Raw genomic sequence first — 24912 nt, forward strand, 5'->3', positions numbered from 1 at the left:
AAGCTTATAAATTCACAGCAGTTTGAGTGCCAAGCTTCTAACTCTTTTGCAAGTGTTATGTAGCACACCTTGTTGTGGTGTGCATTACTGGGCAATACGTTTCTTGGGTATATTGTGAAGTAGAAGGCCTTTATCCTTCAGGAAAGTACACCTGCTGCAGCCTGTTGCTGTTCTACTATAGCTATAGCTTCTTAATTTTAAATTCCGTGGTTTAAAAGAAACCTTAAAATCCAACAGCCTTCTCAGTATTAATATATCCTTTTGTAATAGATGGATGGATAAGACTTCATTAAGTGACAGGTTTATAAACACCTCCCCTGTGCTCCAATAACTATTATTAAAAAGCCTTTTTAGGTTTCCTGAACCCATTCCCTGTCTCATATTACCCAATCAGTATGATCTGCCCTGTAATAGTGCGGGTCCTGAGCCTTCCTATCTGGAAGGGACAGACAAAACCAGAACATAGTCATAGTTCACATCTCTGCAGTCCCTTGAAGATACTTTTGTGCATCAGTGCTAGATATGCACTCCAGTGCGCACACAGGAGATAGCAAGGGCGTGCCTGCCCACTATGAAATCTAACTCCCCGTCTCTGAAAATAGCTATCTGAGTCCGTTCAGGGTGTAGAGTGTATAGTCCAAATACAATTATGATGATAGGAATAACATCTGAAAGAAACAAACTTACTCTTTTTGGGAGCTTAACAGCTTTATGTGGCTGTTAACAAGTCTAGGAAGTGTTAAAACACTGCTGAGTCAGGCAACAGCCAAGGTTTTCAAGTGAGTAGTTATTTTTTGGTGCCTCCATTTTCTGAGGACCCAATCTGAGATACCTGGAAAGAATCTGATTCGTTTAGCACATTGGTGCTCAGCAGTGTTTTCCCCAGAATTGAAATTGGGGGAAGGGGGTGTTCTGAATTTACGGGGGGGCACGGGAGCGGTTTGGGCCGATGAGGGGTGAGACCATGAGGGTGAAGGTGGGCTGTATGGCACCACAGTAAAAACTGAAAAATGTTTCATGACCATTTTATTAGATTTAATTCATGTTTTTAAATCATCACACAAATTAAAGTTGGCTACTCAAGCATTCTGTGAAGCACTACCTCTACATCCTTCTTGGTTTCTTGTTATAATTTTGCACAACTCTGTTAATGTACTTCTTGAATGCAATGCGTTCACCTTTGGGGGCTTCTCGTGTGTCCAGTACTTCCATTTCTTCAATTGATATGCTCATTAGTTCATTCACATGATCAGGCAGAAAGTGACTTCTTTCAGGACACAAAATTCTATTCTGTGATGAAAAAGAATGCTCAACTGTAGCGGTTGTGACTGGGAATAGCAAGAGATGAATTCCTACTTCTTTCATCCCAGGAGACATAGCATAAAGATGAGGTTGAGCCACTAGTGATGATAAAAAAGAAGTTGAAGTCAAATCTTCATTCATTCGTCATATGATACTTCACTCTGTGTTCAAATTCTCTATTCTGTCCTGAGCACATGATGGCAGCGCCATTGCTGGTAGTGCCTCACTTCATTCAACTGTCGGTGTATTATAGGACAGGGATCTGTAAAAGCTATGTCGAGGTTGAGTAGAATCTAGAAGTCGCTGTTGTAGATTTTTAAGAATCAAGTCTCTGTACTTTTTCAGTTGTCTTAACAAACACTTGTCCTCTTCACTTAAGGATTCAATATAAATTCCTTCATTAGTCAACTTCTGGACTGAAGTCTTTGCTTCTTCCAGTACTTTTTCAATGGATGGCTCTTTAATTGATCCAAATGTAGCTTCTATTGCTGGACAAAGATCTACTATTGTAGCAGATGCCTAGATGGCATTGTTTAATGACCCAAGTGGTTTCAACAGTAGACTTACAAGAGAGAGAATGGCAATAGTCATCTCTGAACGTACTAGCAAAAGTAATCCACCAGCCTCCCTACTTAGATCCATCCCATCTTGGTAGATACTTTCCAAAGCCAGTAATAATGACTGGAGTAATTTTAAGACAACAGCCAAGAATCACTTATGAGAAAGCCAGAGGGTTTTCCCAGGTTGGACTAATTTGAACTTCAGTCCCAGTGTATCTTCTATATTTTCCAAGATATTCAGTCTTTTTAGACTCTTGCTGAAAAAGAATATTATGAAGACATTAAATTTATAGCTTTTTAAAATGTCTTTTGAAGAGTCTGCAGCTCATACTAGCGCTAGTTGGAGTAGATGGCCTCTGCAGTGTGTATAGGAGAGATTAGGGATACACTTTTCTCTGAGCAAAGCTTGTACTCCACCATGTCTTCCAGAGAAGTTTGCAGCCCCATCAAATGCACAAGCAGCCATCCGTTTGGGGTCCAATTGACAAGCATTTAACTCTTCTAAGATGTGGGTTGTCACAGATGCAGCCAATATGTCTTCTATAACTTGAACATCTAGAAATGCATCTGCTGGCCTACCACTGACATCAAGATAACGCGCACAATGACTTAATACTTGATGCCCATTTGCATCGGTGCATTCTTCAGCCATGTATGAAAATTTTTTGAATGTGATGAGAGAGTTCTTCACTTTTTCAACTGTTGAGTCTTTCACTGTTGCACCACATGCTTCTACCCAATCAGTTGAGTTTCTTGCAGAAAGATAGTGAGCATTTGCTGGTCTTGTTTGGAACCAGTGTTCAACTTCAGGATGAACAAGTGACAATGCACTTAACATTGGCCTCCAGTTTGTAGTGTGTGGTATCTCTTGCTTAAATAGAAAGTATGATGCCACAGCCCTGTTTGTTCGCAGGAACTGTGTTGTGTCTCCAGCATTCTTAACAGCCTCATTAACACTCACCGGTGTTGTCCTTGGTCAGTGGAGACTCAGAGTTCAGAGGTGCTTTCACATGAGTTCACCTCCCATGTGGGGGGCAAGAAGGCACCTTGCTCGTTCCTCTAGCTGCTCACTGTTCACTCTGGCCATGGTTGTTTGTTTTGCCACCGTTCACTCCATCACTCTGTTGACAATGGCCCTGCGTCGTCACCTTCTGCTGCCACCTGCCACTGTGACGTCTGTGAGTTGGTCTCTTGAGGTTCCACCCACCTCTCAGTGATTTCAGCTGAGCTCTCAGTGGAGGAACCTCGCTGCTAGTGCAGACTGGGCCATCTCTTCCACAGAAACACTGTCCCACAGCAGGTCTAAGCACTTAGACCTGATTATCAGTGATTTCAGCTGTAGTGGTCACTTAACAAAACAAAACAAAAGACTATCTATGGATCTTAATTAGCTCTGTCTTTAAACAGTGGAGAGGGACAGGTCAAATAGTACTTGTGACTCAGGCAAACCATCACACTAAACACCTGTATCCACCCTCTCTCTTGATGCCCTCAATCAGCACAAGCTCAGTACAGTTCTACTGCCCTTTACTCATACTATAAGAACAACATTTCATTACCCCCTTCTCCCTCCTCCCCCTGCATTCAAGTGATTTGTAACCCAACCCCAGCCAAAATCTATCACTCGGGCAACACAGCTCTGTTTGCTGGATACCTAGGTAGATTAGGTGTGAATGTAAATACAATCTGGGCCTGAAACCTTTCCCCCCCAGCTCATCACTAGCTGTCAGAGAGAGCTCATTGAGACTTTGCTTACAAATCATCATTTGAAATTAATAGGTTGGCCAACATCACCGAAATGAACACACCGACATTGTCATAAAAAACAACAGCTGTATAAGGAAGCTAGTCTATGTTCATACTTTTCAAATCTATTATACTTTTTCAGTGTATTTTATCATACACTTTATATGCTTTTAAAGTGTGTATTAAATGTTTCAATTCAAATTTCCAAACAATCACTAAATTGGCAACACTGCATGCAACTAGTTCACAAAACTGGGGGGAGGGGGAAATTCAGGGAGGGTGTAGGGAAATCCCTGGTGCTCGGCACTTTCTAAAAATCAGAACTCATCAAGACGTGTCAGGTTAGGCATCCATAACCACTAGCCACCCACTTCTGAAAATCGTGGCAAGCAACTACTAAGATTTCTAGAGATAAGAGCTATTCATGTCTACAAAGTTCTCTTGACGAAATTTCATTTTTTTTTCAAATCTCTCTTAGCCCCAAAAAGATGCTAAGTATGGGCAGAGTCCCTGTAAGGATAAGAGGCCAGATTCTCCTGAACTTTTTTCTCCCCTTGTATTATCCCTGCCCCCTTTCCACATCACTTCCCCTGAAAATTCAGACCAAGTTACTTGTCTGGCAGCAGGACCGGCTGTAGACCAATTCCCCCAAATTGGGCCCCACGCCTAAGAAGGCCCTGCGCCCAGTGAGAATCTCTTCCTCGGCTAGAGGCGCCTTTTTAATTTTTACTCACCTGGCGGCACGCCAGGTCTTCAGCAGCACTTCGGTGGTGGGTCTTTCGCTTGCTCTGGGTCTTCGGCGGCGGGTCCTTCAGTGCCCCAAAGACCTGGAGCAAGTGAAGGAGCCGCCGCTGAAGTGCCGCCAAAGAATCGGAGCACCGTCCGGTGAGTACAAGCCTCACGTGTTTTTTTACATGTTTTTTTTTTTTGTCTTCCCTGCCGGGGCCCCGTCGAAACTGTTTGAATTGTGCCCCACACTTCCTAAAGCCGGCCCTGTCTGGCAGCATACACATAAAAACAGCTCAGATGTATCTGCCGGGCTGCTGTGGAAGCACTCATAATGAAAGCTTCCTGCATATTGGGGGAGTACCTTAAGAGCTGTCATTGCCAGAGCCATTTTACCTACAAGGGCAAGGGGGGGGAAAAATCACCGAGAACGTCCATAGGTGAGTGGATGCTGTCCAAATAACACAATCCCATGAAGTATATACTTTGTTCCACTCCTTTCCAGCCAAAAGAAGGTTATGGTTTTTGGAGCTGGGGGTTATTAACCTGTCAGATGACAGGGGCATGAATTTTGCAATCTGACCTAAGTCAAGTGAGTGGAGCCAGGAAATAAAGTTCAGTCACTTGCGAGCCCTCTTGTGTGTCACCAAATTGTTACACTAGTGCAGTGATATTCAACCAGTTGTCCATGGACCCCTGGGGGTCCTCAGACTATGTCTAAGGGATCCACAAAAAGTTGTCTTTACCATAGAACAGTGGTTTTCAACCTGTATGTCCAAGATTTCCAAAGGGTCTGCATCTCCATTTGAAATTTTGTAGGGGTCTGCAAATGAAAAAAGGTTGAAAACCACTGCACTAGTGAATCTTGAACCAGCAAGATGATTTTGTTTCCTAGTCACCTGAGATAGGTCATGGTTGCCAAATTTATTACAGTCACCTGAATCCAATGTTTACTGTTACAATAGAGCCAACCTAGTATGCCTCATATAGGGACATTAAACACATCCTTTATAGTAGTCAACAGTGGTAAAATGTAATTACTTTCACCTATGCTGCTTTTTTTCAGACTTCTAAACAGCTCTCTGGCTGCCAACCTACTGGCAAAAACAGAAAAGACAGTTACCTTTTCCGTAACTGGTGTTCTTCGAGATGTGTTGCTCATGTCTATTCCACAATAGGTGTGCGTGCTCGCCATGTGCACCGGTGTCGGAAGTTTTCCCCTAGCAATACCCATAGGGAAGCACCCCTAGCGACCCCTGAAGTGACGCCTCCATGGCGTAGTATAAGGGGCGCTGCGCGCTGCCCCCACCCTCAGTTCTTTCTTGCCAGACAACTCCAACAGAGGGGAAGGCGGGCGGGATGTAGACTGGACATGAGCAACACATCTCAAAGAACACCAGTTATGGAAAAGGTAACTGTCTTTTCTTCTTTGAGTGATTGCTCATGTGTATTCCACAATAGGTGATTCCAAGCTATATCTGTTGGAGGTGGGTAGGAGTTCACAAATTTCTGGAATGGAGCACACCCCTGCCAAACCCAGTGTCCTCCCTGGTTTGGGAGATGATCGCATAATGCGAGGTGAAAGTGTGAACTGAAGACCACGTGGCAGCCCTACAAATGATCTGAATAAGGACATGGGCCAAAAAGGAAGCTGACGAGGCCTGAGCCCTAGTCAAGTGTGCCCTCACAATTGATGGTGTGCCGATTCCCGCCAGCAGGGGCGGCTCTAGGCACCAGCAAAACAAGCTGGTGCCTAGGGCGGCAAAATCTAGGGGGCGGCAAAAGGCTGGGGCCCCAGCTCATCCTGCCGCTGCGAGCCGAGGAGCGGCCCGTCCCCTGTAGCCGGGGGGGGCGGCAAGCTGGGCCGGCGGACCTGCCGCAGTCATGCCTGCGGGAGGTCCACCGGAGCCCCGGGATGACTGGACCTGCCGCAGGCATGACTGCGGAGGCGCTCCCCAGCGGCTCGGCTGGACCTCCCGCAGGCATGACTGCGGCAGCTCAAGCGGAGCCGCCGGACCCGCGAGCCGTCCGCAGCCGCGGGAGGTCCAGCCAAGCCATGCGGGACCAGCGGTCCCTCTGCAGTCATGCCCGCGGGAGGTCCGCTGCTCACGCAGCTCCAGGGTACCTCCCGCGCATGACTGCTTGGGGCGGCCAAAAAGGTAGAGCTGCCCCTGCCCGCCAGGTCATAGCAGGTATGGATGCACGAGGTGATCCAATTGGAGAGCCATTGAGTGGAGATCAGCTGATCTTTCATGCACTTGGCCAAGGCGATGAACAGCTGCAAGGACTTCCTGAATGGCTTAGTCCACTCCAAGTAAAAACCCAAAGTCTGTCTCACATCCAGCATGTGGAGACGGCTCTCCTCACTGGACACATAGGGCTTGGGGCAGAGGACCAGCAGGAAAATGTCCTGACCCATGTGGTAAGCAGAAACCACCTTCAGGTGGAACGAAGGATGTGGACGGAGCTGGACCTTATCCTTATGGAATACCGTGTATGGGGGCTCGGAGGTGAAGGCCCCAAATTCCGAGACATGCCTAGCCGATGTGATCACCACCAAGAAGGCTACCTTCCATGAGAGGTGCGACCAGGAGCATGTAGCTAGCGGCTCAAATGGGGGGGCCGCAAGGCGAGCCAGCACTAGGTTCAGGTCCCACTGGCGGACTAAGGTCTGAATGTACGGGAAGGGACGATCCAATCCCTTAAAGAATCGGCCAGTCATGGCATGGGAAAACACCGTGGGGCCCTGCACTGGCGAGTAGAAGGCCAATATGGCTGCCAAGTGCACCTTGATGGACGAGGGCGCCAGGCCCTGGGCTCTAAGGTGAAGGAGATAGTCCAAAATTAGCTGGAGCAGGGAAGCTACAAGGGAAATGCCCTGCTCATCTGCCCATCAGGAAAACCGAGACCACTTTGCCAAGTAGGCTCGGTGAATGGAGGGTCGCCTGCTTTCCAAGAGGACACGTTGAACTCCTTCCGAGCATGCTCTTTCCTCCCGGCCTAACCCTTGAGCAGCTATGCTGTGAAGTGGAGTGCTGCTAGGTTGGGGTTGAAGAGGTGGCCCTGGTCCTGGGAGAGCAGGTCCGAGCAGGACGACAACGGCCACAGCAGGGCGACCACCAGGCTCGTGAGGGTCCCATACCAATGCTGCCTGGGCCACGCCGGGGCAACCAGGAGGACCCAGGCCCTGTCTGTCTTTATCTTTTCCAGGACTTGCCTATCAGTGGGAATGGGGGGAAGGCATAGAGGAACTGGCCCGACCAGGACAGGAGGAAGGCATCGGAGATAGCGCCCCGTCCCAGCCCCCCCGGGGACAGCAACAGTTCTGACGAGTCACAAACAGGTCCACCTGGGGAATTTCCCATTCTCTGAAAGGTCTGTGCACCACCTCTGGGTAAAGAGACCACTCGTGCTGAGAGAAGTCCCTACTCAAGCAAGCCACCCGCAAGTTCCAGGTGGTAGGTGGTAGCCTGTAGGCAAATGTCATGGGCTATAAAGAAGTCCCACAGCCTGAGGGCTTCCTGGCAGAGGGCAGAGGATCAGACACTGCCTTTCCTGTTTATGTAAAACATCGAGGCCGTGTTGTCCAGGAGAACCCTGACACCCAGCCCTCCAGGTGCGAGCGGAATGCCATGCACACCAGCCGGACTACCCTGAGCTCCTTGAAGTTTATGTGGAGGGCCAGGTCTTGTAAAGACTACAGACCTTGGGTCTGAACATTCCCCACATGGGCTCCCCAGCCCAGGTCCACAGGGGCCTGCCTCTGAATAGGACTCCATGGAGCATGTTCCCTGGGGAGGACCACCATCATAGGGAGGTGATCACCAGTGTATCCACCCTGTCTCTGGCCTGGGAGAACGCCAAGGCCCACCATAGCTGGAGGGGCCTCATCCTGAGTCTTGCATGATGGACCACATATGTGCACACTGACATGTGACCCAAGAGCTGGAGACACGCTTTGGCTGTTGTCACTGGAAACCTTGTGATCATGTCGATGAGCCCTTTTAGGGTCTCAAACCTGTCCGGTGGGAGGGAGGCTCTGGCCAACGTGGTGTCCAGGAGCGCCCTGATAAACTCTATGCATTGCACCAGGACTAACGTGGACTTGGTGTCATTTACTGACAGGCCCAGAGTGGCACACGTGGACAGAAGGAGCGCCACATGACCCCTCACCTGCGACCGAGAGCTGCCCTTGACCAGCCAGTCGTCCAGATAGGGGAAGATCTGGACCCCACCATGCCTGAGGTAGGACACCACCACCGACATACACTTTGTAAACATCCTGGGGGCAGTGGACAGGCCAAATGGGAGGAAACACCCTGCTCATCCGCCCATCAGGAAAACCAAGATGTGATGAAGGGACTAAAACTAGAGGGAATAAGCAGAAAAAACGCAAAACATACAAGGAGTAACTTTTTCTTGAGGATATCTGTACTTACTGTTCCTTTAAATCTGAAGCAGGGAGCCAGACGGGAAGGTCTAAGCAGAAGCTCTGCAGTTAAACAGACTGAGGGACAGAGTAGGAATAATGCTGTTTTCCTTGTTTTAATAAATTCCCCGTTCAGTGTTACAAGAAAGTTGCTCCTCGGCACTTTACCATTATCGCATGGCATCTTTCCTCCCCCCTGTGTATATCTTGGTTTTGGGGTGGTGGGGAGAAGCTGGGAATGGGCAACAGGGGATGGACAACTTGATTTACCTGTTCTGTTCATTCCCTCTGGGGCACCTGGCATTGGCCACTGTCAGAGGACAGGATACTGGGCTAGTCGGACCTTTGGTCTGATGCAGTATGGCCGTTCTTATGATTGGCCTTGGGAGTCCAGTATTCCTTCATAGGGAAGATGTTGGCTTGGAATAAAATAGGGTGTATGTGTGACATGCAACGCTGATAGTATTTTTTAGAGTAATACTTAAATAACTACTGCTGGGTGTTGAGCTTTTTTCAAAATCAGATCATTACGGTATTTGCATGGGTTTTTATCAGTTTGTGCACATCTGAAGGATACACAGACAAATGGGCTTGCGCTTGCAAGTGCCTGTGGTGCATATTGATAGATTTGAGAATATCTCGCAGCTCGGGGGAGTCACCAGCAGAAAAGGTGAACGGAAAAGACGTCGCTCAGGTAAATTACCAATTTAGAAGTAATGTTAGAGGATTTGTGTGTGTGTAATGGGGTTAGGAACCGGGGTTGTGTAAAGCTAAAAACAAGCAATGGGAACTTATACTTGTTTCTTTTCTGAAAATCTCTCAATAGCTCAACAATGCCTTTCTATAGGACCCAGATGCCCTGGACAGCATAGTATAAGGGCCCCACCATCAATCAAATGTCAACCTCGCCCCTTGACCCCTTAAGCCCCGCCCAGCTGTCACCGAAAGTCCCATCACTGGGGATATTACCTCCGGGGTCAAGCCAGACACTTGACCGGAAGCAAGCTGTGTCATTTGACCCCTCTAAGAATTCCTCCCACTGCCTTCTACCAATCAGGAGGTGTTTTGCACCCATGGGACTGCCCCGAGAGATTTGACCTATCGGGGGAGCTCCAGGGCAAGGTGACCCATCCGAAACTGGGTCATGTGACCCCTCTAACAACTCCTCCCACTGATCTCTGCCATCAGAGTGCAGCACTATCGCCCCATAAGTCCCAGCGCCAGGCAGAAGAGGCCATCTCTTACCAAGAACGCATGTTTAAGAAATCGTGGAAAGGCTAAGAGGAAACATGAACTCCTTCACCATCACAGGTATATAGGAAGACTTACAGGTAAAACATGACAATTTCCAGACAATGGTCCTCGTTAATGGGAGTCATCAAGATTCCAAACCACCATTAATGGCCCACACTTTACATAATTACAATAGGCCCTCAGAGTTATATTTCATATTCTAGTTTCAGATACAAGAGTGGTGCATTTATACAAATAGGATGATTACACTCAGTAGATTATAAGCTTTGTAATGATACCTTACCAAGAGACCTTTTGCATGAAGCATATCTCAGTTACATTATATTAACTTATTATTACATTTTTATAAAACCATATTGACTGCACAACGTCACAAAACTCTCTTGAATTGCTGCTGGACTGCGAGAGGAGGTATGCTCCCTGTTTTTAACTCTGAAAATATATATTATATAATGTCAATCTTTGGCCATGCTGTCCTTTACTAAACAATGGTACCTATGTTTATTGCAGTGTGATCTGTTTAGCGTGGAACCAGTAACTTTAAGCTGCATTTCACCACCAGGCCCAGATAAAAACCATTTTTAACTATTGTGTGCTTAATACTGTTAAATTAAAAAAACCCAAAACTTCAGTATTACACAGGTTGCATAGGGATTTGGGGGTAATACTAACTAACATTTTTGCTCCTTCTTTAACCTAAAGGCTCAAACACACATGGGGAGAAACAGAACGGCCATGTGCCAGCAACCCTTTATCCTCTGGTAGAAGGTAACTTTCTGCAATTGGCTTTTAAAGGCATGTGAGTTTATTGAAAAGTATTTTGTTGCAAACCGTTGGTTTTAACCTGCTGGGGTTTTATGGCTGCAAACTGATGGTATGGAGTGTTTCAAACTAATAGGGGTTTCTGTGCAAAATGTGTTTTTAAAAGTTGGTTTTTAAAAGTAGTTTGGTTTTTATTCTGAAAAAAAATTTTTTATTTAAATGGGGTGGTTTGTCTTCTTAAAAGAGTTGGCTTTAGGGTGACCAGATGTCCTGATTTTATAGGGACAGTCCCGATTTTGGGGTCTTTTTCTTATATAGGCTCCTATTACCTCCCACCCCGTCCCGATTTTTTATATTTGCTGTCTGGTCACCCTAGTTGGCTTTAATGTTCAAATTGTTAGTGATGCAGGGGCCTAAGCTAGAGAGAAGGGTGGGTTTTTTAAAAGTTGCAAACTGTTGGTTGGGTGTGTTTAAAGCTACTGTTTGAGCGTGTGTGTGAGAGAGAGAGAGAGAGAGAGAGAGAGATGGGGTCTGTGCAAGACATAGGTGTGGTTTTTTAAAAGTATTTGGTTGCAAACTGTTGATTGGGTTTGTTAAAAGCTGCTGCTTTTTGTGTGTGTGAGATAGGAGTCTGTGCAAAACATAGATATACGTTTAAAAAAAAACCTACATGGTTGCCAAGTGTTAGTTTGAAACAAAACAAGCCAACAGGATTTTTTACTCTGCAAAATGTGATGTGTTTTTAAAATGGGTTGTTTGTTTATAGGGGTTTGATGTAGACGGGGAATAATACTAACTAAAATTTTTGCTTATTCTTTACCTAAAGGCCCAAACACACATGGGGGGAAACAGAACAACCATGTGCCAGCAACCTTTTTATCCTCCGGTAGAATGTAACTTTCTGCAATTGGCTTTATTGAAAAGTATTTTGTTGCAAACTCTTGGTTGTAAACTGCTGGGGTTTTATGGCTGCAAACTCTTGGTATACATGTTTCATACTTACGGGTTTCTATACAAAATATTTTTTTAAAAGTTGGTTTTACAACAGTTTGGCTTTTATTCTGAAAAATGAGATGTGTTTTTAAAAATGTTTGTGGGTTGTTACTTTTTTTAAGTGGTAGAAATAAACTCAAAAGCTGTTTGTTGTACAGCCTGAAATTGATTATTTTGTTTTAAAGCTGTGACTTTTTAAATAGAAAAACACTCTAATGAGTATTTTTATTTTTTAAGTTTACAAGACCATTTCATGTGTTTTATAATAATAATCTTGTCTGCTCCACAGTATGGTCAAAACATGAGAGATCCTTAAACCAAGGGTAAACAAGCTCAAAAGAAAAAGGAAAGAGACAGCTGCAAAGGAAAACTCACCAGCATCAATGGCTGATGGATGGATGAAGCCCACTAAATATATTTTGCTTATTGGTTTGTTTATTTTATGAGGTTGTGTATTTTAAGTAAATACATAGGTGTGGGTGAGAAAGATGGTAAAATTAAGTTTTGGAAAATGTTTTTTCCCCCTAATCAGGCAAGTGCAGCTCTCCTAACAATGCTGTAGTCGGAGCTACAGGGACACCTGCACCAGAACCACCAAAGAACCAGGAATCTGCTTTGAGACCTTCAACAACGCCAGCACAAAACAGCACAAGAGTGCAGATGAAGTATCAGGACAGTCCAATCCTCATTTTCATCAAACCCAAGGACAAAACAAAAGACTCTGGTAAAAACCAACCAGGCAAACACAATTCCTGTTCCTCAGCGGCCACCACCACACCAAGCCCTGAGAAAACTGTGAGCGAAAATGCCCACATTCACAAATCCGGAGCACGTGCTCTAGGGGTTGTGAATAAAAAGGACTGACAAACCATTCTCCCAACACCATAAGCTCGTGACAGCTCCCCCATATTCTAGTATTTGGGAAAAGTATGATGCCTCATTCAGAAAACTGATGGGCTCTGTTCCTCAGGGGTTCTAAAAGAAAAGAGGGCTGGAAACTACATCAAAAATGCAAAAGCTCTGGCAGGTGACTTTTTGAAAATACTTCGATTTTTTCCAAAGGGTGGCTCTGAGCAGGCATGACTATTCATGGAAAGGAGCCTGGGTACAAGGGGCACCCTCAAGGGTACATCCGCTCAGGTGTAAAGAACAGGGGGCAGCACTTGGGGGGGTAAACATATAGCTGCCAAAAAGTTCCAGGTGAAGGTCTCTGTAACATTTTTTTAAAAGACTGAAGAGGTAATGAGGAAAAAACAAAACAAAAAGATGCCCCCTACTGGAGGCTCTCAAACTGGCTCATCTGAAAATGGGGAGGTGGAATCCGACCTGTGGGTGGTGGTGACTCTCACGCAGAGTCTGATTTAGAAAATTCCCCAGAAGGCTCTGTAGATGAGTCCAGGGTGACTCCTGATGACTCTCACGGAAGCCCCTCAGAGTCTGACTCTCAAATAGCATCTGATGTAGAAGATGCCGCTGATGGTCCCATAGAGGAACCCCCAAGTGACCTTGAAAATGCAGGGGTGTATATGGAGAGAGTGAGACTCCGTGAGGGTCATCAGAAGTAGACGGGACCCATCTAGTGTGTTACTACCAGAACAATTGTGACGTGAAAGTGGGGATAGGGACGTGCTGAACCTGTGACATATGAGGATGCCAGCTTGGAAGTGCTGTTCGACCCAGCCTGCTCAGGCTTACTCTGTTCTGGTACAGTACCTGTGGCATATAAGCTTAAGAGTGCTGATTGACCCGGTTCAATCAGACTTGCTTTGTTAGTGTGTGTGTTTGTGCACGTGCGCTCATCTGATTCTGGGGCTGGAGGAACCCAGCCCTCGAGAACCTAGGTCCTGCAGGATAGCTCCATCGTTAGGGGACTTGCAGAAGGGAGGAGTAGAGTTCCATAGGAAAACACAAGTGACACAAGCAGTACATTAATAGAATGACAGAACACCTAAAACACAAGAAACAGCCTTGTAAAGTTAAAAAACCAAAAAGATACCCCCTCTTGGAAGTTCTCAGACTAGCTCATCTGAAAATGGGGAGGCGGAATCCGACCTCTGGGGTGGTGGTGACTCTCACTCAGAGTCTGATTTAGAAAATTCCCCAGAAGGATCTCTAGATGGGTCCAGGGTGCCATCAGGGTTAATGTATTAGTGATCAGTAATTAAATTTGATGGGTGTGCACCCACAGTAAGGGAGGTGGTTGGGTGAGGATGGTGAGTTTTGATTGATATGAAATGAAATAAAACCTCAGAAATTCACAGATGCTATTGAACAGTTTAAATAGAACCTCTGAAGTTGGTAGAACTCTATTGGACAATTTAAATATAACCCAGGAGTATGGGTCACTCTTTTTCTAGCAACTCAAAGTCATTAAAAGTTTAAAATACTATATTTACAAAAAATAAACCAGGGTCTAACCCAAAACTGAAATGTTTCAATTGTTCACAAACCACCACCGAACTTTAGAACAAGCATTTGCTCTAAAGACAATCAAACATTTAAAAGCTATGGGTATTCGTAGGCTGCTCACTATGGTTGTGATACACCCGTTTTATTTCAAAAACAGCCCCCAAATTTTAAGCGTGAAAGAAACATGTTTAAAAAACAAACAAACCAGCCCCAAGACATTGATATCTGCAAAGGGTCCCCATTTAGGAATGGTTACAGTAACAAAGGACTGGTGATTTACTATTTAATATTGTAAGAAGGCCTTGCAGAAAAATGTATTTTAACTAAAAGGAAAAAAAATTAGCCAAAGGCAGCCCAGTTGTGCAAACAAATTTAATTTTCCCCATCCCACATCACAAAAGGGAATGTTAGGGGAAGGGTGCCTAAAGTCCTTAAGTACCTATTAATTCAGAGTTGTGATTGAGTCAACCTGCTAATTACAGACTTTTGAAGTCTGTTTGAAACAAAGAGTTAGGATGATATAAAAACCTCAGTTTTTGGAGACTGTCCTCTTTCAACAGAAACTCTCTTGAATTGCTGCTGGACTGCAAGAGGAGGTATGCGCCCTGGTTTTAACTCTGAAAATATATATTATATAATGTCAATCTTCGGCCATGCTGTCTTTCTAAATAATGGTACCTATGTTGGACTAGTATCGGGGTAGCTGTGTTAGTCTGTATCCACAAAAACAACAAGGAGTCTGGTGGCACCTTAAAGACTAACAGATTTATTTGAGCATAAGCTTTCATGGGTGAAAACCCCACTTCTTCAGATGGACTAAATTGATAACTGGTATATTTCTGATATGGGAAATGTAAGAAAGAGTGATTTTACAGAAGACCCCAGAATTTGGCCTGACCATTAGAAAGAACTATGTTTCTGCCAAGCCTGTGTTGATTGAAATTGCCTGTCAGTTTTACAAGGTCAGTGTTAATTGTCGAAGCACATCCAGAGACAAAGAAATTGTTCTAAAAGTAACAAAATAACAGTTGTTCTTTATGGATGGTACAACTTTGTTTTCCTAAACTCCAGAATAAGATTTGTGAACCCCCCACTCTTGCATTCTTATCTTGTTTGTTTCCTTTTAGATATAACAAGTGGGATGAATAGACTTATTGAAGTCTGCCATGTCCCACTGATTTTAGAATGGTTCTGTTAAAGGATGGGTAGGTGATTAAAATGCAGATGCGAAAGGATACACGTTGGAGTGTGATTGTATGTATGTATGACTGAATGGGGAATGAAAGACTAAAGGTTGAGGTGCCAGCCTTAAACTAAGATCATCTGGCTTAAGAAAGCAGTGGACGAACCCTGAGGGCATACTTGTCCCAAGGAGGGTGGGGGGGCGAAGAGCCGAGGAACAAGATAACAACATACTGTCAGTTCATTATTGCTGTGCCATCTGCATGATTGACTATCACCTCAAACGTGAAAACAGTGATTGATTATTATTTAGAACAGCATGATGAAGCAGACCCTATAAACTTGTATGAGGATAAATCCTATAAAAACAGACCCTAAAGACTGAAGACTTTGGGTCTGATTCTGCAAACCAACCTCCAGGAACCTCGGATGCGCATCTGACAAGGCCCTGCTCCACCCCCCTGTCCAGGCCACCTGGCCAGTGACTTGGCAGGAGCAACTCCTAGGCTGGTAGCTATAACAACTTTGCAGAACTTGTGTGTGTGTGAGTGAATGAGATGTTATAGCTATAGCTGATTGCTTACTCTGATTCTTTCTGTATTCACAATAAACGTGGCATTTTGCCTTATCCCCTTTAATAAGATCTTGCTGGTTTTTATTTTATTGGTATATCACCTGTCTTTATTGAAGTGTTATCTGTTTAGTATGGAACAAGCTGCATTTCACCACCAGACCAAGGTAAAAACCATTTTTAACTATAGTTGTGCTTAATACTGTTAAAATAAAATTAAAAAAACAACTTCAGGTATAACATTTTTGCTACTTCTTTAACCCAAAGGCCCAAAAACAGAACAACCATGTGCCTGAAATCCTTTATCCTGTGGTAGAAGGTAACTTTCTGCAATTGGCTTTAAAAGACATGTGAGTTTATTGAAAAGTATTGGGTTGCAAACTGCGGGTTTTAAACTGATGGGGTTTTATGGCTTCAAACTGATGGTATGGTATGTTTCAAACTAATAGGGGTTTCAAAATGTGTTTTTAAAAATTGGTTTTTAAAAGCAGTTTGGTTTTTATTCTGCAAAATATGTATATATTTTTAAAAAGGGTTGTTTGTCTTAAAAGAGTTGGCTTCAATGTTTAAATTGTTCGTTATTCAGGGGCCTACGTTAGAGATAAGGGTGGGCATTTTAAAAGTATGTTTGCAAACTGTTGGTTGGATGTGTTTAAAGCTGTTGTTTGTGTGTGAGAAAGAGATAGGGGTCTGTGCAAGTCATAGGTGTGGTTTTTTAAAAGTATTTGGTTGCAAACTGTTGATTGGGTTTGTTTAAAGCTGCTGCTTTTTGTGTGTGAGAGATAGGGGTCTGTGCAAAACATAGATATACTTTAAACAAAAAAACACATGGTTGCCAAATGTTGGTTTGTTTTGTTTCAAACTAACAGGGTTTATTACTCTGCAAAATGTGATGTGTTTTTAAAATGGGTTGTTTGTTTATAGGGGTTTGATGTAGATGGGGAATAATACTAACTAAAATGTTTGCTTATTCTTTACCCAAAGGACCAAACACACATGGTGGGGAAACAGAAGAACCATGTGCCAGCAACCCTTTATCCTCTGGTAGAATGTAACTTTCTGCAATTGGCTTTATTGAAAAGTATTTTGTTGCAAACTCTTGGTTGTAAACTGCTGGCTGCAAATTGATGGTATGCATGTTTCAAATTAATAGGGGTTTCTGTGCAAAATATTTTTTTTAAAGTTGGTTTTAAAACAGTTTGGTTTTTATTCTGCAAAATGAGATGTGTTTTTGAAAATGTTTGTGGGTTGTTTTTTTTAAAGTGGTAGAAATAAACTCAAAACCTGTATTTGTTGTACAGCCTGAAATGGATTATTTTGTTTTAAAGCTGTGACTTTTTAAATAGAAAAACACCCTAATGAGTATTTTATTTTTTAAGTTTACAAGATCGTTTAGTCTGTTTTAAATAATAATGTTGTCTGCTCCACAATACAGTCAAACAGGGGCGGATCTAGGAATTTGGCCGCCCCAAGCAGGGCGGCATGCTGCAGGGGGTGCGCTGCCGGTCCCGCGGCTCCAGGGGACCTCTTGCAGACACGCCTGCGGAGGGTGCGCTGGGAGGGCGGCAGGCGGCTCCGGCGGACCTTCCGCAGTCATGCCTGAGGGAGGTCCACCCAAGCCGCGGGACCAGCGAACCCTCCGCAGTCGTGCCTGCGGGAGGTCCGCTGGTCTCACGGCTCCGGTGGACCTCCCGCAGGCATGACTGCGGAAGGTCCGCCGGAGCCGCCTGCCGGCAAAATGCCGCCCCAGCGCGCGCTTGGCGCGCTGGGGTCTGGAGCTGGCACTGCAGTCAAAACATGAGAGATCCTTAGACCAAGGGTAAACAAGCTCAAAAGAAAAAGGAAACAGACAGCTGCAAAGGAAAACTCACCAGCATCAACGGCTGATGGATGGATGAAGCCCACTAAATATATTTTGCTTATTGGTTTGGTTATTTTATGAGGTTGTGTATTTTAAGTAAATACATAGCTGTGGGTGAGAAAGATGGTAAAATTAAGTTTTGGAAAATGTTTTTTTCCCCCTAATCAGGCAAGTGCAGCTCTCCTAACAATGCTGTAGTCGGAGCTACAGGGACACCTGCACCAGAACCGCCAAAGAACCAGGAATCTGCATTGAGACCTTTAACAACGCCAGCACAAAACAGCACAAGAGTGCAGATGAAGTATCAGGACAGTCCAATCCTCATATTCGTCAAACCCAAGAACAAAACAAAAGACTCTGGTAAAAACCAATCAGGCAAATACAACTCCAGTTCCTCAGCGGCCACCACCACACCAAGTCCTGAGAAAACTGCGAGCAAAAACGCCCACATACACAAACCCGGAGCACGTGCTCTAGAAGTTGTGAATAAAAAACCAAGGACTGACAAACCATTCTCCGAACACCATAAGCTAGTGACAGCTCCCCCATATTCTAGTATTTGGGAAAAGTATGATGCCTCATTCAGAAAACTGATGGACTCTGTTCCTCAGGGGTTCTAAAAGAAAAGAGAGCTGGAAACTACATCGAAAATGCAAAAGCTCTGGCGGGTGACTTTTTGAAAATACTTCGTATTTTTCCAAAGGGTGGCTCTGAGCAGGCATGACTATTCATGGAAAGGAGCCTGGGTACAAGGGGCACCCTCAAGGGTACATCCACTCAGGTGTAAAGAACAGGGGGCAGCACTTGGGGGGTAAACATATAGCTGCCAAAAAGTTCCAGGTGAAGGTCTCTGTAAAATTTTTTAAAAAGGCTAAAGAGGTGTCACAGTGTCCCCTCCCACTCTGAACTTTAGGGTACAGATAGGGGGACCTGCATGAATAACCACTGAGCTTATTTTTACCAGCTTAGGCAAAACAGTCGCTGCCACCACCAAATGTTTTAAAAAAATGTTTGAGGGAGAGCCATTTGGGAACTCTGCCTTCCCCAAATTTTACCCAGTCCTTATCCCTGCTTTCCTGGCAGTATTTGACTAATTTCTCTCCCCAAAGTCTCTATACTCCTTTTTTCTGGGTAGACTTAAGAAAATCCCCCCCACCAATTCCTGGTGAGCCCAGATCCAAAATTCCTGGATCTTAAAAAGAAGTAAAAATCGATCAGGTTTTTAAAAGAAGACTTTTAATTAAAGTAAAAGGTGAAAGGAATACCTCTGTGAGATTAGAAAGCAAGATGATCTCACAGACAACAGAGTCAAAACACAGAGGATTTTCCTCTGGGCAAAACCTTAAAGTTACACAAAAGCCCAATTTGATTTTCCCTCTATGTTTGGAAAATGACAAAGGGTACGTCTACACTACGGGATTATTCCGAATTTATATAAACTGGTTTAGTAAAACAGATTGTATAAAATCGAGTGCACGTGGCCACACTAAGCACATTAATTCATTGGTGTGAGTCCACGGTCCGAGGCTAGCGTCGATTTCTGGAGCGTTGCACTGTGGGTAGCTATTCCATAGCTATCCCATAGTTCCCACAGTCTCCCCCGCCCCTTGGAATTCTGGGTTGAGATCCCAGTGCCTGATGGGGCAAAAATCATTGTCGCGGGTGGTTCTGGGTAAATGTCGTCAGTCATTCCTTCCTCCGGGAAAGCAACGGCAGACAATCATTTCGCGCCCTTTTTCCCTGGATTGCCCTGGCAGACGCCATAGCGTGGCAACCATGGAGCCTGTTTTGCCTTTTGTCACTGTCACCGTATGTGTACTAGATGCCGCGGACAGAGGCGATTCAGCAGCACTACACAGCAGCATTAATTTGCTTTTGCATGACAGCAGAGATGGTTAGCAGCCGTTCTGTACCGTCTACCATGCCATTGTAAATTGGCAATGAGATGACGGTTACCAGTCCTATTGCACTATACCTTCTGCTGCTGTCATAGGTGCCCCTGGCTGAGATCAGCCGGGGGCGCAAAAGACAAAAAGGGGAATGACTCCCCGAGTCAATCCCTCCTTTATGGTATCTAAAAATAGAATCAGTCCTGCCTAGAATATGGGGCAAGTGTACTAGAGATCCAGTGTATCAGAGAACTAGAGAGCACAGCCGCTCCGTGTCAGATCATGCAGGAATGATGAGCTGCATGCCATTCACAGGGGGTGCTCCTGCAACAACCCCACCTGTTGCTTCCCTCTGCCCCCAGCCTTCCTGGGCTACCGTTGCAGTGTCCCCCCATTTGTGTGCTGAAGTAATAAAGAATGCAGGAATAAGAAACAGTGACTTGTTAGTGAAATGAAATGAGGGGAAGGCAGCCTCCAGCTGCTATGATAGTCCAGACAGGACATTAAGCAGTGCAGGGGAGAGGAGCCCAGCATCCTGCTGCTATGATAGTCCAGGCAGTACAGAATCTTTTCTTTACACATGAAGGGCGGGGGCTGATGGAGGTCAGCCCGCTGTTGCTATAATGAAGACGGTTACCAGCCGTTCTGTACCATCTACTGGGAATGACCGGGAGGCCAGTCAGGAGCGCTCATGGGCTGATAACGAGGACGGATAGCAGTTCTATTGCACTACACCATCTGCCACAAGGCTGATGATGATGACAGATATCAGCCATATTGTACCATCAGCCACCAAGGAGGGGGGGGGCGAGGATGCTACAGTACAGTGCCGCAGCATCGCGTCTACCAGCAGCATTCAGTACACATAGGGTGACATTTAAAAGATTCAAGAGATGATTTTTTTCCCTTTTCCTTCTGGGGGTGGGGGGTGGGGTACATTGACGAGCTATGCCCTGAACCACCGCGGACAATGTGTTTGACCCTACAGGTATTGGGAGCTCAGCCAAGAATGCAAATGCTTTTCGGAGACTGCAGGAACTGTGGGATAGCTTGCATCCTCAGTCCCCCCTCCCTCCCTCCATGAGCGTCCATTTGATTCTTTGGCTTTCCGTTACGCTTGTCACGCAGCAGCGTGCTGAGTCTCTGCTATGGCATCTGTCTGGAGATTTTTTAAAAATACTTTGGACTTTCGTCTTCTGTAACGAAGCTCTGATAGAACAGATTTGCCTACCCATACAGCGATCACATCCGTACGGTCCATGCTGGAGCTCTTTTTGGATTTTGTTTTCGGACTGCATCGCCAGTCGTGCTGATCGGAGCTTCGCGCTGGGCAAACAGGAAATGATATTCAAAAGTTCGTGGGGCTTTTCTTGTCTACCTGGCCACTGTATCCGAGTTCAGATTGCTGTCCAGAGCAGTCAGTGGTGCACTGTGGGATACCGCCCAGAGGCCAATACCGTCGATTTGCGGCCACACTAACCCTAATCAGATATGGCAATACCGATATTAGCGCTACTCCTCTCGTTGGGGAGGAGTACAGAAACCGGTTTAAAGAGACCTTTATATCGATATAAAGGGCCTCTTAGTGTGGACGGGTGTGGCGTTGAATCGGTTTAACGCTCCTAAAACTGGTTTAAACACATAGTGTAGACCAGGCCAAAGAGAAAAATAAAGAAATCTACCACATTCTTATCTAAATACTCACTAATTTAAACAAGGGTTAGATGGTTGTTTTCTGGATCTTTGACTCCCGCAAAAGTGCGCACACAGAACAGACAAAAGACTTTTTCCCTCCTCCCTCTTTGAAAGTATCTTATCTTTTTACTGGTCCTTCTGATCAGGTGTCATCTAGGTTATGTGAGCTTCTTAACCCTTTAGAGATAAAAGAGGAATTAACCCTTAACTGTTTATGACACGCCCCCCAAATCATAGACAGTGCTGGACCACACTGGCTGTGATTTCTTCCTAGAACTTTAGGAAAAAACAGATTAATAAAACACATGCACCTTTACATATACTACTGATTATGTAAAAACTAACAATATTTTTTACCTTGCAAGGACGATTTTAACCAGTTGATTCTGGGAAATTTTCACGGGAGAGTGCATCAGCCACTTAGAAGCTTCTGAACTGTATTTTAAAATTAAAATTTTGGAGAGATAAACTCCATCAAAGAAGTTTTTTGTTATTTCCCTTGGTGGTATGAAGCCACTTTAGCGCAGTATGGTCGGTTTGTAGTTGGAAACGCCGTCCCCAAACGTATGGGCGTAGCTTTTCCAGCGTGTACACAATGGAATAGCATTCCCTTTTGCTGATTAACCAGTGGCTTTTCCTCTCAGACAGTTTTTTGCTGAGAAAGACGACAGGCTGTAATTCTTAATCCGGTCCTTCCTGCATTAAAACTGCTCCCACACCATGCTCGGACGCATCTGTGGTTACTAACAATGGTTTGTTAAAGTTTGGTGCCCTTAGCACAGGGTCAGACATGAGTGTTGTCTTAAGCTGGTTAAAGGCCTTTTGACACTCATCAGTCCACTGAACTGTATTCGGCTGGGTTTTTTTGGTTAGGTCTGTCAGTGGTGTGGCAATTTGGCTGTAGTGTGGTACAAATCGCCTGTAATATCCTGCCAAGCCTAAGAAGGATTGGACCTGGTTTTTTGACTTTGGGACAGGCCACTTTTGGATAGCATCCACTTTAGCCTGTAGGGAGTTTATAGTTTTTTGACCCACGTGGTGTTCAAGAGAAGTCACTCTGTTTATGCCTATTTGACACTTTTTAGCCTTAACAGTTAGTCCTGCCTGCCTGATGTTCTCGAAGACTTTTTCTAGGTGCTTCAGGTGTTCCACCCATGAATCAGAAAAAATGGCCACATCATCAAGGTAGGCAACTGCAGATTTTCCCAATTCTGCTAGGAGACCATCTACAAGTCTTTGGAAGGTGGCAGGTGCATTTTGCAACCTGAAAGGGAGCACATTAAATTTATACACCCCTGCATGGGTGACAAAGGCTGACCTTTCCTTGGCGGGTTCATCTAGCGGTACTTGCCAGTACCTCTTGATTAAATTTAAGGTAGAGATGAATTGGGCATGTCCCAGTTTTTCCAATAGCTCATCTGTGCGTGGCATTGGATAGTTGTCGGGATGAGTTACAGCATTTAGCTTACGGTAGTCCACGCAAAAGCATATTTCCCCATCTGGTTTTGGAACTAGAACCACTGGAGATGCCCATGCACTGTTAGAGGGGTGGATTACACCCATCTGTAGTATGTCCTGGATCTCCTGTTCTATAGCAGTTTTGGTGTGAGGAGACACCGAGTATGGTGTGGTTCTAATTGGGGGAGCATTACCTGTGTCAATGGAGTAGTATGCCTGTTCGGTCCATCCTGGGGTGACTGAGAACATTGGCACAAAGCTAGTGCACAGCTCCTTGATCTGCTGTCGTTGCATACATCCAAGGGTCGTGGAGAGGTTCACCTCTTCCACGCCACCATCACTTTTCCCTTCATAGTAGACACCTTCAGGCCACTCCGTGTCATCTGCTCCCTGGGCTGTAAACTGGAAAACCTTTAATTTTCTGGAATAAAAGGGCTTTAGAGAATTAACATAGTATACCTTAGGCTTTATATTTGAGGTGGGGGATGCTATGAGATAGTTAACAGCTCCCAGGCACTCTTGGACCTTGAATGGCCGATCCCACAATGCTTCCATTTTATGGGTCTGGAGCGCCTTTAAGACCATGACTTGGTCTCCTACCTTGAAGGACCGCTCTCGGGAATGTTTATCATATTTTTTGCTCTTCCTGAGCATCCTTTAGATTTTCTTTAGCAAGGGCTAAAGAGTTTCGGAGGGTGCTCTGTAGGTTGCTTACAAAGTCTAGAATGTTAGTTTCTGGAGAAGGCGTAAATCCCTCCCATTGCTGTTTCACCAGCTGTAATGGCCCGTTAACCTCACGGCCATATAGAAGTTCAAATGGTGAAAACCCTAAACTGGAATGTGATACAGCCCTGTAGGCAAAAAGCAACTGCTGCAACACTAGGTCCCGATTATTGGAGTGCTCATTTACGAATTTACATATTATGGCACCCAAAGTTCCATTAAACCTCTCCATCAGGCCATTGGTTTGAAGGTGGTAAGGGGTGGCAACCAAGTGATTCACCCATGAGCTTCCCACAGGTTGTTTATGGTCCCTGCCAGGAAATTAGTTCCTGAATCTGTAAGGATGTTGGAGGGCCAACCTACCCTGGCAAAAATGTCTGCTAATGCCTGGCACACACTTTTAGCCTTGGTGTTGCTTAAAGGTTCTGCAAAATCCATGAAAGTTAAAAGTATGTATTGTTTTTCTCTGGGTGTCTTTTTTGGGAAAGGACCCAGAATATCCACAGCTACTTGCTGAAATGGAACCTAAATTATGGGGAGTGGCTGGAGAGGTGCAGAGGTGTATATGGAGAGAGTGTGACTCCGTGAGGGTCATAAGAAGTAGACGGGACCCATCTAGTGGGTTACTACCAGAACAATTGTGACGTGAAAGTGGGGATAGGGACGTGCTGAACCTGTGACATACGAAGATGCCAGCTTGGAAGTGCTGTTCGACCCAGCCTGCTCAGGCTTACTCTATTCTGGTACAGTACCTGTGGCATATAAGCTTGAGAGTGCTGATTGACCCGGTCCAATCAGACTTGCTTTGTTAGTGTGTGTGTTTGTGTGCACGCGCTCATCTGATTCTGGGGCTGGAGGAACCCAGCCCTGAGGAACCTAGGTCCTGCAGGATAGCTCCATCGTTAGGGGACTTGCAGAAGGGAGGAGTAGAGCTCCATATGAAAACACAAGTGACACAAGCAGTACATTAATAGAATTACAGAACTACCCCCCCCCCCCCCCCGCAAAAAAAGATTAACCTTAATAAATGAGCATACCCCAAAGTAACAGGCAAATCTGGTAACACTCTGGTCTAAAGATCTCTCATGATTTGACCGTACTATGGAGCAGACCACATTATAAATAAACTCAAAATCTGTGTTTGTTGTACAGCCTGAAAGTCTTGTAAACTTCAAAAATAAAATACTCGTTAGGGTGTTTTTCTATTTAAAAAATCACAGCTTTAAAACAAAATAATTCCTTTCAGGCTGTACAACAAACACAGATTTTGAGTTTATTTCTACTACTAAAAAAAACAACCCACAAACATTTTTAAAAACACATCTAATTTTGCAGAATAAAAAACAACTTTT

The 24912-nt window shown here is 44.9% G+C and overlaps 1 protein-coding gene and 1 long non-coding RNA gene across 2 annotated transcripts in view; both read left to right on the top strand.

Moving 5' to 3' along the window:
- MED23 (mediator complex subunit 23) overlaps positions 1-24912 on the top strand; it is a 116871-nt gene that overhangs the window by 70066 nt on the left and 21893 nt on the right. The window lies entirely within an intron of this gene.
- Positions 9303-12175, top strand: LOC120402043. The gene is made up of 3 exons (XR_005596925.1): positions 9303-10074; positions 10720-10785; positions 12062-12175. It is a non-coding gene; the product is annotated as an uncharacterized LOC120402043 (long non-coding RNA).

Source organism: Mauremys reevesii, linkage group 3 (assembly GCF_016161935.1).
Source record: "Mauremys reevesii isolate NIE-2019 linkage group 3, ASM1616193v1, whole genome shotgun sequence".
Lineage (NCBI taxonomy): Eukaryota > Metazoa > Chordata > Testudines > Geoemydidae > Mauremys > Mauremys reevesii.